The sequence below is a fragment of the Triticum aestivum genome, chromosome 6B, assembly GCF_018294505.1.
Source record: "Triticum aestivum cultivar Chinese Spring chromosome 6B, IWGSC CS RefSeq v2.1, whole genome shotgun sequence".
Classification (NCBI taxonomy): Eukaryota; Viridiplantae; Streptophyta; class Magnoliopsida; order Poales; family Poaceae; genus Triticum; species Triticum aestivum.
Window position 1 is genome coordinate 439,118,292 of NC_057810.1, and position 16,860 is coordinate 439,135,151.

A 16,860-nucleotide genomic window follows, 5' to 3' on the forward strand; every position below is an offset into this window, starting at 1 on the left:
TCCCTTTTGGGGATATGCGTGCCATATGTCATGTTCACTGTTTTCACCTCAGGGGGAAATTTCTTCTGTCCCCCTGTGTTTGTTGGGTGGGGCTCATCATCGTCCTCGCTTGGCGGCCCTTCCCCCTTATGTTCGGTATTTAGCTTACCGGCCTGTTTGAAAACCCAACAGTTTCTATTGGAATGATTGGAAGGCTTGTCGGGGGTGCAATGAATCTGGCAAGGCTGATATAGTATTGTTTCCAAGTTGGATGGACCATCTTTATTTCCTTTGAATGGCTTATTCCGCTTACCGGATTTAGAGCCACTGAATCCGGCGTTAACCTATGTGTCTTAAGTTTCTTCATTGTTGTTTTGACGCTTATGTTTGTTGCGTCGTGGCCTGCCATTGCCGTCTCTGACTTCGGAGGTGCCAAGGTCACTCGTATTGTTGCTTCTACGAGCCAACCAGCTGTCCTCTCCCGCGCAGAAGTGGGTCGTGAGTGCGGTAAGATCTGCCATAGACTCCGGCTTTTCCTGACTGAGGTGTCGGGCAAGCCATTAGTCGCAGACGCTATGTTTAAAGGCCGCGAGGGCTTTGGCGTCCGGACAATCGACAATTTGGTTCTTTTTAATTAAGAACCTTGTCCAAAGTTTGCGGGCTGATTCTCCAGGTTGTTGGACTATATGACTAAGGTCATCGGCATCCGGAGGCCAAACATAGGTACCTTGGAAATTGTCTCTAAAGGCATCCTCCAGATCTTCCCAGCTAGCAATGGAGTTCTTTGGGAGGCTGTTTAACCAGTGTCGTGTTGGTCCTTTCAGCTTTAGGGGGAGGTCATTGATGGCATGGAGATTCTCACTGCAAGCCATGTGAATACGGAGAAGAAAATCTTCAATCTATACCGCGGGAACTGTCGTTCCATCGTATGATTTGATGGTTACGGGTTTAAACCCTTTTGGAAACTGGTGTTGCATTAACTCATCGGTAAAGCATAAGGGGTGTGCGGCGCCTCTATATCGAGCAACGTTATGACGGAATTCGGATGGCATCCATGTTTGGTTTTTGGCCCGGGTAAGGTTATGCCTATCGCGCGAGGCTTGATGGCCATCATCTCGCGTTGGGGCACACCCCCTTGATCCATAGATTGATCTAGCCTGACCGGCTCTAATGTCCATGTCATGGCGTAAGTCGTAGGTGTATCTGGGAGCCACCACCTCTTTGCCTCTATGGCGAGGTGGTGCGGGATAGTGTTCGGCATGAGCAACTGCCTTGTCTCGCCCATGTGGTGATCGGTCTGGTTCAGTGGCGCGGTCATACCTTGACAGTATTGGATCAAGGGCTTCGTCGTTGCATTGTGGCAATAGCCGACGCTTTGGATAACTCTTTGTTGGGCGCTCGAGGCCATATTCCTGGGCGGCTAGGACCTGGGTCCATCTGTCGTTGAGCGTATCATGTTTAGCCTAAATCTGTTGATGTTTCTTTTTTAGGCTCCTCACAGTTGCGATTAGCTGTCGCTTGGAGCGTTCTTGCTCGAGGGGTTCCTCTGGCATGATGAAATATTCGTTACCGAGGCTTATATCTTCCATGGAAATCGGTAGATAGTTACTATCCTCCCAATCCTCATTCTCGATCGGCTCGTCGGGGTTAACTTGTCCCTCCTCCCATTCATCCTGTTTGGAGGCAGGCTCGATTGGGTCTTCTGGGTCTTGGGCATCGTCTGGAGTGTTATTGTCTCCAGTGCCTGTATTGCTTTCCTTTTTGCGACGCGATTTTGAGAGGCGCTGCTGACGTCAATGTTTTGGTGGTTCCTCGATGGGCTTATCCGCACTTGGATCCTTCCTTCCATCATCGTCATCCTTTTTGGGTGTATCCACCATACACACATCATATGTGGAGGTGGTTGTCCAATGCCCAGTAAAGGGCGGGTCTTGCCCTGGTTTGTCTCTGGTATCGTCATCCATGTCGTCAATGTCTTCGTAGGCATAGTCGAGCATGTTGGTTAAATCTTTGACAGTGGCTACCAAGTGGGTGGTGGGTGGGACGCAAAATTCCCTATGCTTAGCCCCTAGTTCGGGTTGGGCGTGGTTCAGAGCTGATACTTCCGTAATGGCGAGGGATCGCATTAAGTCCAAGGCCTCGCTTAAGAGCGAAGGTTGGACGGGGAACCGAGGGCCTGCGGGGCTGGGCATGGCAGATTCTGCCAGGCTGTGTGAGGGAGTCCTAGATTGAGGGGTCCTCAGTGTCCGGACTATGATACGTAGGCCGGACTAATGGGCTGTGAAGATACAAGACCGAAGACTCTCTCCCATGTCCGGATGGGACTCTCCTTGGCATGGAAGGCAAGCTTGGCGCCCTGATATGAAGATTCCTCTCTATGTAACCGACTTTGTACAACCCTAGTCCCCTCCGGTATTTATATAAACCAGAGGGCTTAGTCCGTAGAGGCAATCATAATCATAGTCATACAGTCTAGACTTTTAGGGTTCTAGCCATTACGATCTTAAGGTAGATCAACTCTTGTAATACTCGTATTCATCAAGATCAATCAAGTAGGAAGTAGGGTATTACCTCCATAGAGAGGGCTCGAACTTGGGTAAACATCGTGTCCCCCGTCTCCTGTTACCATCAACCTTAGACGCGCAGTTCGGGACCCCCTACCCGAGATCTGCCGGTTTTGACACCGACATTGGTGCTTTCGTTGAGAGTTCCGATGCGTCATATTCAAGAGGTTCGATGGTCCCGTTAATCATCTACAACAATGCTGTCCAGGGGGAAGTCTTCCTCCCCGGACAGATCTTTGTATATCGGCGGCTTCGCACTACGGGCCAACTCACTTGGCCATCTAGAGAAGATCGACAGCTACGCCCCTGGCCATCCGGTCAGATTTGGAAGCTTGAACTACGTCGTTGATATCCGCGGAGACTTGATCTTCGATGGATTCTAGCCCACAGCAGCCGCTCCCTGCCACCTCGATGAACATGACTTAAATCTGTCATCAGACCACACCCAGGAGATAGTGCATGTAGCTACTCTGGCCCTAGACCCGGAGCAGATTGCGCCATCCAAGGACAGGAAGCTTAACCCTGCAACGGAAGCCGCAGACTCAGTGGCGTTGGAGCCGCACACAGATCCAACCTCAGGTGGAATCTGCGCCACGGGAACCTCGGACTCATTTCTGGCTATAGGTTCTGAACCACGTGCGTCCGCATACGTCGAGCTTGATCAGACTTCGATCGTCGAATTCAGCTCCACGGACATCCTCCGGCACTCACCTTTAGGTGATGTGCTAAACTCATTAAAAACACTCTCATTAGCGGGGGACTCACGACCGATTTATATCCGGTTCAAACCAGAGGCTGATGACAGAGAATTTTGCTTCCCACCCACCGCCCACTTCATAGCCAGTGTCGAAGACTTAACCGACACGCTCGATTACGGCTCCGAAGACATCGATGGTATGGATGACGATGCCGAAGAGGAGCAGGGCCAAAACCCGCCATTTACCGGGCACTGGACGGCCACTTCTTTGTACGACGTGTACATGGTGGATACACCTAAAGAGAACAATGGCGACAACGAGAAGGATCTAGTCGAGGATAAACCTCCTGAGATACAGCCAAAACATCGACGTCAGCGGCGCCGCTCCAAGTCTCGCCGTGAAAAAGATAGCGATATCGGCACAAGAGAAAACAATACTCCGGACGATGCTGAAGACAAGGAATACCCCGTTGATCCAACCTCCGAATAGGACGAATGGGAGGACGGGCTAGTCAGCCCTAATGAACAGGCCATAAACGAAAACTCAGAGGACAGTAATTATCTTCCACACTCCGAGGATGAGGTGAGCCTCGACAATGAGGATTTCATCGTGCCTGAGGAACCTCTCGAACAGGAGCACTTTAAACGCCGACTAATAGCCACTAAGAGGAGCCTGAAAAAGAAGTAGCAACAGCTTCAAGCTGATTAAGACCTGCTCAATGACAGATGGACTAATGTCCTGGCAGCCGAGGAATACGTCCTTGATCGCCCAACTAAAAGTTACCCGAAGTGCAAATTGTTACCCCGGTTCGATGATGAGGCATTGGAGCCCGTACCATCAGCGCGTAATGCGGCTGACCGACCACCACATGGCCGGGATAAAGCGGCACCACAAGCCAAACACCAACCCGTCCTACCTCACCGTAAAGGCAGAGATAAAACAGCTCGAGGTTATTCATATGACCTTCGGCAGGACCTGGATAGTAGAGTAGGACATACCATATCGATCTATGGATTGTGAGGGCATGCCCAGACACGCGACGACGGCTATCTATTCGGACGTGGCAAGCCTAATCATGCCCAGGCCGAAAACCGCAGACGGACTCCATCTGAGCTACGTCGCGATGTGGCCCGATATAGAGGCGCCGCACACTCTCTTTGTTTCACTGACGAAGTAATGGAGCATGAATTCCTAGAAGGGTTTAAAGCCGTGAATATCGAATCATATGATGGAACAACAGATCCTGCGGTATGGATTGAGGATTTTCCTCTCCATATTCATATGGCCCGCGGTGATGGCCTTCATGCCATCAAATACCTCCCGCTAAAACTCAAAGGGCCAGTTCAGCACTGGTTAAACTGTCTGCCTGAAAACTCTATTGGCAGCTGGGAGGACTTGGAAGACGCCTTCCACGACAACTTCCAAGGTACATACGTACGACTTCCAGACGCTGATGACTTAAGTCACATAGTTTAATAGCCCGGAGAGTCAGCCAGGAAATTCTTGGGATCGATGAGCTTGTGTGTGAGAGGGTGATCTGAATGAGTTCCAGTTGAGTTCTATTGTGGTGGCTAGTCCTATTTATAGAGGCCCTGGTCCTCTCCCCAAATATTGAGCGGGAAGGGATCCCACAACGGCCAAATACAAAGGGAGACAACTAGTACAAGTTATCCTGACTAAAGGTGATCTTCGTCTGCCAAAGGCTCTGGTGGTGACACGTCTTGGGCTCCACGGTGATCTCCGTCCTGTCGTCCTGCTAGTCTTGGTCTCATTTCACCAATATGGAAACCTTTGCCTGATGCCTCGGGACTCCTTGCCTGCGCTTGCCTCCTTAGCACCAAAAAGGAAACGAGGACACTGTGTGCGCTGGCGCCCGCCTAGCGCCGGTCGTCATGGCTTGCGCCATGGGAACCTCACGAGGTGCCGCTTGGCTTGATCTGTCTGCCCCTCGCGAGCCAGCCTGCTGAGGCTGCCCCTGAGAAGTTCTTGCGTCGTCTGCCTCATGAGGCTTGGCCCCTCGCGAGGGTCTTGAGTGTTTGCTGGTGAAGATGGGCCATACGGGGCCGCTGGTGGAGCCACACCGTGGAACGCAGGCAGGCAAGTCTAGAGACCCCCGTTCCCAGGACGCCGATAGTAGGAGAGGGTCCGTTAGGTTTTAAGCTCCCATCTTTGGATGAGGTAGTCTGCTCCGGCTCTATGGCCGGGGCAGGGGTGATAGTTGGTGCTTGAGCGGTGCCTGATGATGGAACCGATGGGTTTCCTTATTGAAGATGAGGAACTACGGTCGAGGCTGTGAACCCTTTGAAGATCAAATCTCCTCGGATATTAGCGACGTAATTTAGGCTCCCGAATCTGATCTGATGACCAGGGGTATAGCTGTCGATCTGTTCAAGGTGTCCAACCGAATTGACACGCAGAGCAAAGCCGCAAAATACAAAAAGATGACCAGGGAGGAAAGCTTCCTGTAAACAACATCGTTGTTAATGACCGAACGAGCCATCAAACCTTCTAACAACGACACAGTGGAACTCTCAATTAAAGCACCAATGTCGGTGTCAAAACCGGCCGATCTCGGGTAGGGGATCCCGAACTGTGCGTCTGAGGATCGAAGGTAACAGGAGACAAAGAGGACACGATGTTTACCCAGGTTCAAGCCCTCTTAATGGAGGTAAAACCCTACTTCTTGCTTGATTGACATTGATGAGTGTAGGGGTTACAAGAGTTGATTGACCTCGAGATCGTCAAGGCTAAGCCCTAGATTTCTAGCCTATGTGAATTATGATTGCCTCTATGGACTAAACACTCCGGTTTACATACACACCGGTGGGGTCTTGGGTTGTATAGAGTCGATTTACAAAAGAAGGAAACTATACATACGAACGTCAATCTTGCCATCCACGCAAAGGAGAGTCCCATCCAGACATGGGGAAAGGTCTTCTACCTTATATCTTCACGGCCCATCAGTCCGGCCCATAACACACAGCCCGGACATCCGAGGACCTCTTAATCCAGGACTCCCTCAGCCATACTGCAAGATTTATCGGACCAAGGGCCAAGATGTTCAAGAGTGTTATCAAGTTGAACAGCTTGTCAAAAACAGAGAGTAGAGTATGAGAAGCATGATAAGGAAAAAGGTCAAAATGTCGCTGGTGGTAAGGGCCGAGGTGGTGAAGTAAATCACCCTGGCAAACCCTTTCGGAACCAAGGAAAGCCCACCAGAGGTCGAGAGAAGGAAACCTATGATGATGAGGGTAATGGAGGGGATGAAGAGAACCAGTGCGTAGGAGTTTCAGAAGGACACAGACACCCTGTGCATTAACAGAGGTGCATCTCTGCACACTTCTCACCGCTAGCTCAAGCGGTGGGCACGAGAAATTAATCTCGTGGAACCAGCGCCAGAGGCCCGGAAGCCGCTCAAGTGGTCCTGTACGCCCATCATTTTTGGTGAGGAGGATCATCCTGGCCGTACCACTTCGGTAGGGTGTTTGCCATTGTTGGTCTCCCCTACAATTTGCAACCTGAAGGTCACAAAGATGCTAGTGGACGATGGGGCCGGGTTGAATCTTATTTCCCCAGCAGTTATCAGCAAGCTTCAGATAGGAGAGGAAGAATTAGATGTTACTAGCATGTTTCAAGGAGTTAATCCAGGTAGGAGCCGTCCTAAGGGAAAGATCAATTTGCCGGTAAGGTTTGGGGGAGAAATGGACTATCGGATTGAGAAGATTCTGTTTGATGTGGTTGATCTCCCCCTGTCGTACAATGGGATTCTTGGACGACCGGCCCTGGCTAAGTTCATGGCGGCATCCCACTATGCCTACAACACTTTGAAGATGCCTGGGCCACTGCGGGTTATCACCATCCCATCAGATGAGAAGGATGCAATCATTTGTGTGGACAAGATGTACCGGGACGCGGTCGCGGCAGAGGCAGCAGCGGCGGTGGCTCCCGCCAAGGAAAGTAAGGAAAAGAAGAGAGACTGTAGGGACTCCGGCAAAGAGTCCACAAATCGTGCCCCCACCGAGTGCACAACACATGTTGACGACGTGCCGGAGTGTTCTAACAGCAAGAGATCCAAGGTCTCCGCACCCCAAGTGTAGAAGGTCCCGGCAGGGCTTGCTAGCATTGATGGTACTTTCACTATCAGTGCCACCCTTGATGACAAATAGGAAAGCATGCTTGTTGCCTTCGTGCGGGCGAATGTCGATGTGTTTGCCTGGCAACCATCTGACATCCCCAGTGTTCCCAGGGAGGTAATCGAGCACCACCTTGCTGTCTACCCACATGCCCGACCTGTCAAGCAGAATGTCCATAAGCAGGCCTTGGAGAGACAACAGTTCATTGCAGAAGAGATCAAGAAACTCGAGGAAGCTATTTTGGTTAGAGGAGTGATGCACCCCACATGGTTGGCAAATCCAGTATTCGTCCGGAAGGCTAATGGGAAGTGGAGGCTTTGCATAGATTTCACAGATCTTTACAAGGCTTGCCCAAAAGACCCATTTCCTTGCCGCGTATCGACCAGATTGTGGATTCCACTTCAGGTTGTGATTTGCTCTCTTTCCTGGACGCATACTCTAGGTATCACCAAATCTTCATGTCCAAGGAATATGAAGAGAAGACGCCGTTCATCACTTCATGTGGTACGTACTACTTTGTCTGCATGCCATTTAGATTAAAGAGTTTCGGGTCCACTTTTGCAAGGGCAGTCCAGATTTGTTTTGAGCCACAGTTTCATAGAAACATAGAAGCCTATATGGATGATATTGTGGTCAAGACCAAGGATATGACCACCCTTCTTCAAGATTTGGAGATGACATTTGCTAATCTGCACAAGATCAACCTGAAGCTCAACCTAGAGAAGTGTGTATTTGGTGTCCCCTCCGGCAAGTTCCTTGGATTCTTTGTATCCCATCGCAGGATCGAAGCCAACCCCGACAAGATCGAGGCCATCGAGCATATCCAAGCACCAAGGACAGTTAAGGATGTGAGGCATCTGACAGGATGTGTTGCCGCGCTAAGCAGACTCATCTCCAAGTTTGCCGAGCGTGCCCTGCCGTTTTTCAAAATATTGAAGAAGGCAGGTCCTATGAAGTGGACCCCGGAAGCAGATGCAACTTTGCAAGAGTTGAAGGCCTACTTGTCCTCTATGCCTACATTGGTTGCTCCCAAGCCCCAGGTGCCATTGCTGCTATACTTGGCGGCAACCAACCAAGTGGTTAGTGCGGCCTTGGTAGCGCAACAAGAAGTGGCTGAGGAAGAAGGTCAGCAGAGACCAACAGAGTCAGAGAAGGATCGAGACAACAATGGGCACGCACTACTGGAATCTGGCATTTTTCATCCGCTGCCTCTTTGCCGTCAGCCAGCTGACGGCAAAGAGGTCATTTGCCATCCGCTTTGAGGAAGCGACGACAAAGAGACAGCGTACAACAAAGAGGTCCTTCACCATCAGCTAGTTCTTTGCCGTCCACCAGCTGACGACAAAGTTTCTTTGCCTTCAGCTGGCGGACGACAAAGAGGTGGGTAGGATCCAGTGGAGGTCTAAATCGTAACGACCCAACGGCCCTACCTCTTTGCCGTCCACCAGCGGACGGCAAAGAGATGGATACGTAAACGACTGTCCCGCCCTGTCCTCTTTCTCTCTCTCTCTCTCTCTCTCTCTCTCTCTCTCTCTCTTCTCTCTCTGTACCCGACACCCTCGACCCACACCCGCACCGCCGCCGTCGACCCCGTCCACCATAGCCGGCCGCCCCGCACCCCTCCCCTGCCCCGCCCCGACCTCCACCGTGCCCTCGCCTCCCCTTCCACGTTGCCCCCCTGCCCCGTCCCCTGCATCGCCATCCCCGATCCGCGCCGCCGCCGCCGACCCCGTCCGCCGTAGCCGGCCACCTCGCCGGCCCGCACCCCTCCCCTGCGGCGCCCCGAGCTCCACCGCGCCCCCGCCGCCCCTTCCACCTCGGCGAGCCGCTCCGCAGCCGTCCAGCCGCCCCGCCCCTCCCCCGCGTCACCGTCCTCGCACCATCCCACCATGGCCGTCCGGCCTCCCCTCCACCGGGCCGCTGCCTCCTCCAGCGGCCGCCCTCCCATCCACTAGCCGGCCTGCGCCTCCTCCGGCGATCCCGGCAGGTGAGTTCTCCCCCCTTTTTTAGTTTAGTTTTTATTAGTTTCTTTTAATTTAGTTTCTGTTTTAGTTTTAGTTTTAGTTTTAGTTTGAGTTTAGTTTTAGTTTATTTTAGTTTAGTTTATTTTAGATTAGTTTTAATTTTAGTTTAGAAGAAGAACAAGAGTATTTTAGTTTAGAAGAAGAAGAAGAAGAAGAAGATTAGTTTTAGTTTAGAAGAATAAGAAGAAGAGTATTTTAGTTTTAGTTTACTTTAGATTAGTTTTAGTTTAGTTTTAGTTTCTGTTTTAGTTTTAGTTATAGTTTTAGTTTAGAAGAAGGAGGAGGAGGAAGCAAGACTAAAAAAAGTAAATCGACACCCCGACACCTGACACCCCGTCCACCGACACCCCGACCCCGACCACCGACACCCCGACCCCCGACCCCGACACCCTGAGATCCCGACAATCGACACCCCGACCCCCGACACCCTGACACCACACCCCGACCCTGACCCCGACACCCTGACACCCCGACCCCGACACCCTGACACCACACCACACCCCGACCCCGACCACCGACACCCCGACACCTGACACCCCGACCACCGACACCCCGACCCCGACCCCGACCACCGACACCCCGACACCCTGATACCCCGACACCCTGAGACCCCGACAATCGACACTCCGACCCACCCCCCACCCCGACCCCGACCCCCGACACCCTGACACCACACCCCGACACCCTGACAGCACACCCGGACCCCGACCCTGACACCCTGAGACCCTGACACGCCGATCGACCCCGACACCCTGACACCACAACCACACCCGACACCGACCCCGACGGGGTCATATATTTGTGAATTATGAGTTAGGTTGTATATTTTTCGATTTTGTTATGCAAAACATCATATATATTTGTGTTGATCGGGTGTATTTTTATTATGTTCATGATGATGATACACTTAAATTATATACATATTATTATATTCATGTCAGGTATCCAAATTTTTTATGTTGTACTAATTTCGTTTACTTTTTGTCATTGCAGGTGTTGACAGGATGGTGGGCAAGGGTCCAGTGCACCCTGAGCCTCCTGCGAGCGCTACTGGGAGGGGTGGTTCCATTATTCTAACCGAGCCCCTCCGGAGAGCGCTGCTAGATAGTATGCAGACAGCTGCGGCGGGTGCTTCTTCTACGACTAGGAGAGGTCGGGGGAGGACAAAGAAGGCTGGTAGAGGTGGACGTGGCAGCGGGAGAGGTAGGAAGGCTGCTACGCCTTCCTCGCCGCCACCCTTAGCTGATTCACCCGACCACAGGACTGCTCCGTCTGACGTGGACCCGTCTCGGACTCCAGTCCATGAGCCTCCGGCCATCGATCCTTCGCCCCAGCTGACTCGAGTCGCTGATCCTTCGCCCCACCTGACTCAGGTCTCCAATCCTTCGCCCCACGTGAGTCCGGTCCCAGAGTCTTCATCCCAGAAGACTCCGGTCACGGGGTCTTCGTCCTAGAAGACTCCGATCCCGGAGGCTTCTTCCCACGAGACTCCAGAGGTTAGTGGCCCTACTGATGGTAGCGAGGACACCTGTTCTGATGTAGCTACAGCGACGATGAGGTGGTTGAGAAGGGCAAGAAGGTCTACAAGTGTGGCTATGCAAAGCTCCCGCCCGTGCTGGCGACCCCCGACCAGAGGTGGTTGATTGCCTAAAGGGTTGAAGTAAGTGCATTTAATATTTTTTAACCTTTTGCCTTCATGTTCCTTCAAATTAATATCTAATGCGTTGGCCTTGTCATACTGTAGGGGCTGGGTACACCCCCGTGGTGTCCGCAGACCCAACCAGGTCCTTGGTGTGATTTGCCGGCAACACTTCCCTGGGTGGGTCACGTTGCCCGGTGAGGGTCAAGTTCCACAACTAGCACTGAGCCGGGAGCTGTACTCGGTTGCCCCGGCCCTGCCGGGGGAGATGGTCGGCGGTGTCTTGTGTGAGACGGTGGCCGACATGGTGTTCCGTCGGCTTTTGGTAATTTCTCCTTTACAGAATTAAAAGTCAACACTACCTAGTGATTGTACTAATCAATGTTGTCTTGTTTGATTGTAGACCTTCTACAGGGTTTTAATGGGAGAGCAGGAGGCCACGTCTATGGTTATCGAAATCGAGTGCAAGCGCCTACTGCAGAACTTATGGCACGAGGCTCTGGTGCAGGCCATTCGAGACTACTACGCCTCGAAGGGTATTAGGAGGGACAAGACGAAGTGTCGTGGCAAGTTTTTGAGTAAGGAGAAGTACATGCAGGTAATTACCTATTCTTAAGGCCTTGAACTTTGTTTTCTTGATTTGATTCGTAGGGGTAGTGCTGAAATTTCTCTTGACTAACTTAGGTGCCCCCGAGATGATGTGTGGATAAGATGGACTGTTGGGAGGCGTTGGTGGATGCGTGGTGCTCTCCCGAATGGCTAGTCGAACACCAGAGGGCCAACGATAAGCGCGACCAAATGGAAGGTGTGCCACACCATCAAGGGAGCTCCAACCTGTTTGAGTACGAGGATAACTGGGTATGTGGTTTGCTACATGATTCATGAAATTTCATTCTTCATGCTAGCATTTATCCCTTCCAAAATGACTTAATATGCTTAGTTAGTTAAAAAATGGCATGACTACCTTGGATAGTTCATTTATTACATATTTAGCTCCAAAATGACATAATAACCTTAGATAGCTCGATAAAATGACTTTATACGCTTTAGTTTGTTACAAAAATGGCATAACTACCTTCGATAGCTCAATAATGACCTAAACTAATCTTAGCTAGTTCATTCATGAAATAATTAGCTATAAAATGACATAATAACCTTATATAGCTCTATAAAATGACTTAATATACTAAGGTTAGTTAAAAAATGGCATAACTACCTTCGATAGTTCAATAATGACCTAAACTAATCTTAGCTAGTTCATTCATGACATAATTGGCTCTAAAATGACATAATAACCTTGGATAGCTCAATAATGACATAATTAGCATACTTTGGTCAAAAATGACATAATAATCTTGGTTACCTCAAAAATGACCTAAACTTAGCTTATTTTCCTCAAAAATGACATAATAACCTTTCTTAGCTCCAAATGACCTATTTACATAGCAATATCATTCTTCATGCTAGCTTGATCCCTTAAATAATATTTTGTTCCTCTCTCTCAGGCGCACCACCACAAGAACCATGTGCAAAGTTTGTTCGACCTCTATGGCATGGCCCATATGGCCCCGTACAAGAAGGCCAAGCCATTCACGGAGTCTGACCTAGATCATCCAGAGAGCTTCACCAACATCTCCTCCCACCACAAGCTTGTGAAGTACAGAGATGAGGGGAAGGTGAGGAAAGGGGAGGACTTTAACCCGAGCCAGGATCCGTTTGATACAGAGCTGGTGATGATATCGGGTGGCGGGAGGTCCCATGGCTCTGAAGCCATTGGTGATGGACTGATACATTGTCCTAAGACACTCTTGCAGATCAAGAAGCACCTGAGTAGCTCTGATCCCGAGATAACGCCTCATGCACGGCCCGCGGAGCTCGCCATGGCGGTTAGTTATATAGACTCTCTCACATTTCCTCCATTACATTGTGTGTGCGTCCGTTGATGATTACAATGCTAACGAAGAGTGGTGTACTGCAGGCTATTGTGGAGAAAGAGAGATTGAAGACGCGGGCGCTTTTGGAGGAGGCAAAAAGGGAGGCGGCGGAGAGGGAGAGGGAGATTGAGGAGAGGACGGCTAAGTTGTTGGAGGAGGAGTGGAACCGGAACGACAGCGCTAACCGGGCCCTATACGAGCTCATCGTGGTACGTTTCTCGTGCAAATTAGCCCAATCATGCACGTAATGTGTTAGGACCCCGACCCTAAGTCATACCGATCTAGCATGTAACACATCATATCACTTTGCGGCCTCACGCACGGTATTGCCACAGGTGCCACCTTACCTGGCCCGGGACCGTTTGCGCCTTTTGGCTCACGTATATGATAGTGTCGGTACCATCCATATGACAGAGAACCTGGGCCGACATGACTAGTCGTAAACCCAAAGTGGCACTAACTTAAAGGGACAAGCATACATGACCCAGCAACAAACGTGTCGGTCATCAGCGAGTGAATCCGGGCTGTAGCAGCTGGGCTAACAAGACTGTGGAGAATCCGGCTGTAGCAGGCGAACAGGACTCCGGAGAATCCGGGCTGTAGCAGGCTAACCGGACTCCGATAGACACCGCGTGACATTTCCCCGAAGGGACAGACACAGGAACGAAGAAGGACACATGCCGGCCAGCCTAAGTGTTCCGGAGCAGTAGCAAGCTACCATGGCTCAGTGGAAGCACTAGGAGACATTTCCCGGTACAAACGATGAGAGCAGGGTTCCCGAGGCACCAAACGGGCATCCCGGTACACCGTGCCTCGTGTCTCTACCGCATCATAGCCCACCCCTAGGGTCAGCTCTACGCACGGCCCCCAACACATATCCTACAAACACTAGAAACTAGTTGCAACTCCTGGACAGAGATCAAGGCGATTAATAAGTTGAGAGGGGCACTTAAGTATTCCAATGTGTGGTAGTAGCTGTTCATGGATCACAAACACAGAACTCAATTCCTGAGGATGGCTGCAATGAGACAACCCACCATGTACTCCTACATGGACTCTCACCGCTACCTTTACACACACTTAGCTCTGAATAGTAGGACATGTTCACCACATTCCAATTCGTCCCTGATGAATCAGACCTGACTCAACTCTAAGCAATAGCAGGCATGACAACAAGCATGAATGAGTAGGCACATCAGGGCTCAAACAACTCCTACTCATGCTAGTGGGTTTCATCTATTTACTGTGGCAATGACAGGTCATGCAGAGGAAAGGGGTTGAACTACCGCAACATGTAACAGTTGTATCGTTGTTGTCCTAATGTAGTAAAAGAGAGCAGGAGCGAGAGAGTGGGATTGTATCGGAATGAACAAGGGGGTTTTGCTTGCCTGGCACTTCTGAAGATAGTAATAGCTCTTCATCGGTATCATCGATCTCATCGTCGGGACAACGTCTACTGAGAGGGGACAAACACCGCCAACAGAGAGGAAACACAATCAATGCAATGCCACAATATGATGCATGATCATGACATGTCAATATGTTGTGGTTTGAGCTAATGCAACTAGCAATAATTTAAATGGCGTTGGTTTGAACGCAAGATTCAAATTCAAACTCCACATAAGGCATTCCAAATGCCATTAATTCGAATTGTCATATACAATAGGTTTAGGTTGCTCAAACATGCATGAAAATGCCATAAACAGATTCTTTGGATTTGTCTGACCATTTTTCATATATAAATTATTTTATTTGGAGTTAAGGTTGAATTTCTATGATTTTTCAAAGTTTTGGTTATACTCTGGAATTTTCAGACATTTCTAAAATAGAAATAATCCAGAAAAGGGTTTATTGCGTTAGCACTGCGTCATGTCTACGTCAGCAAGTCAATAGGGTGGTGCAGGTCAAACCTGACCCATGGGACCCGCGTGTCAGTGTCATAGTGTCTAACAGGATTTAATTAACAGGCACTGGGGCCCACTGTCGGTGACCCTAGGGGTTAATTAGGTGGGGTAGTTAGTCCCAAATAACCACGCCACGTCAGCTAAACGGCGTTTAGCCGCCGGTGCTATCCGAGGACACCGGAGTTGCCATCCCGGCCGTTTCCGGTGACGGGAGCTCACGTGGCTCGGTTCTACGGACGCAGCCAATCGAGGCGCATCGGTTGGTGGTGGAAGAAGTCGCTGGGGTGGCCGGAATCATAGACGACGTCGAGTTCTGCGGCGGCTGCAGCTCAGCCTCGAGCAGGCGTTTTGTTTTAGCGCTGGCTGGAGCGAGAGGCGCGGCGCGTTCACTTCCCGGGGACGCGGTGAGCATGCTGGTGCTGCTTTGGAGAGCGGGGGGAGGTCGGGAGCGCGGGGCTGGCCGGCCATGGCGGACGGCGGGGCACGGGAGCTTGCGGGGCAGCAGCTAGAGGGCGAGCGTGACAAAGGAAGGAGGGGGAAAAGACTGCAGGGCTCACAGCGGATCTCCTGGTACGGACGGCGAGCACGGGGATGTCCCGTAGCCGGGGAATCAACGACGGCGGCCATCAGGGCAGAGGATGAAGATGGCAATGGTGGCAACGCTGCAGGGCTCCTAGGGTCTCCTTCTTTGGTTTAGAGGGGCTTAAAGGCATGGCGAACCTCGGGAACAAGCTGGCTAGGCAAGGGGGGGGGCTCGGTGGCCGTGGTGGTGCTCGTTAGCGGCGGCGAGTGTGTTCGGTGGAGCCGCGCAGAGAGCAGGGGAGGGGAAGGGGTCCAGGGGAGAGGTGCAGGGGGTGCTGGGCGTCTCCGTGGCGCTTGAATGGGGATGGGGAGGCAGCAGGAGGTGGAAGCAGGAGGTGGCCGCGAGTGCGCGCGCAGGCGACACGCCTCTGCCTACTGGCAGAGGTGGAAGAAGACATCAGCGCCACTGGTGGGCTGGGCCGATTCTCTCCTAGGCTAGGTAAACAGGTAAGATTCTGCTCTGTTTTATTTTTTTGTTCTGTTTTCTTTTATTTATTTATTTTGCCACTATTTTTTAATTCCAACAAATGTAAAAACAGTGACAACATTCCTCTGAATATTTTTATATTGCACAATGGGGTTATCCAAAGGCACATAAATTATTTCAGAGTTATCTGAAATTATATTCCATATATTAAGAATATAAAACCAAATCCAAATACAATATTGGTTTAAATTCAATGCCCAAAATAATACCTTAAAAATGTTCATTATTTTTGTTTTGGATCAAAGCCCTTGCCAAAAATACCAAATATCAATAACGAACAATTTGGTTTCATTGAATGCAAATTTTAGTTGAACCTAGTTTGATTCAAGTGATGCTAGGGTTTGAACATCCCCATTTCAAGATTAATTGAAAATAAAAATGATGCATGGATGCAATGCCACTAATTACAAGCAGAATTCTAGGGTTGTGACATAATGTTCGCATTACTATCTAACATGACTCACTCATGAGAACCAAATATGCAGACCATGTGCGAGAAAAACGGCCAGGCCCCTCCGCCAATGACCCAGATTGCTCAGGCGACCACGGTGAGTTTGATTTGAATGGTCGTTTCTTACTACTATTCGCATTTCCGTTTGTGAGCTTGCTAATGAGACATTATTGGAAATGATCTTCGGTGCAACATGGGTCCCGACAAGCATCGACCACTCCTTCTGCCCATGCCGGAACCCCGACCGGTCCTTCACCTCCGTCTGGCACTGGCACAGCCCCGACCATTCCAACACCTCCATGATAACTGTATTTTTCTTCTTATTTAGCATGTTTAGTCCATTTTTGACATAATTTAGCCTATTTAGTCCACAAATGACATAATAAGATGAAGAAAATCAAGGAAGAGGAAGGAAAGAAGGAATAGGAAGAAAAGAAGAAGAAGAAGAAGAAGAAGAAGAGGAAG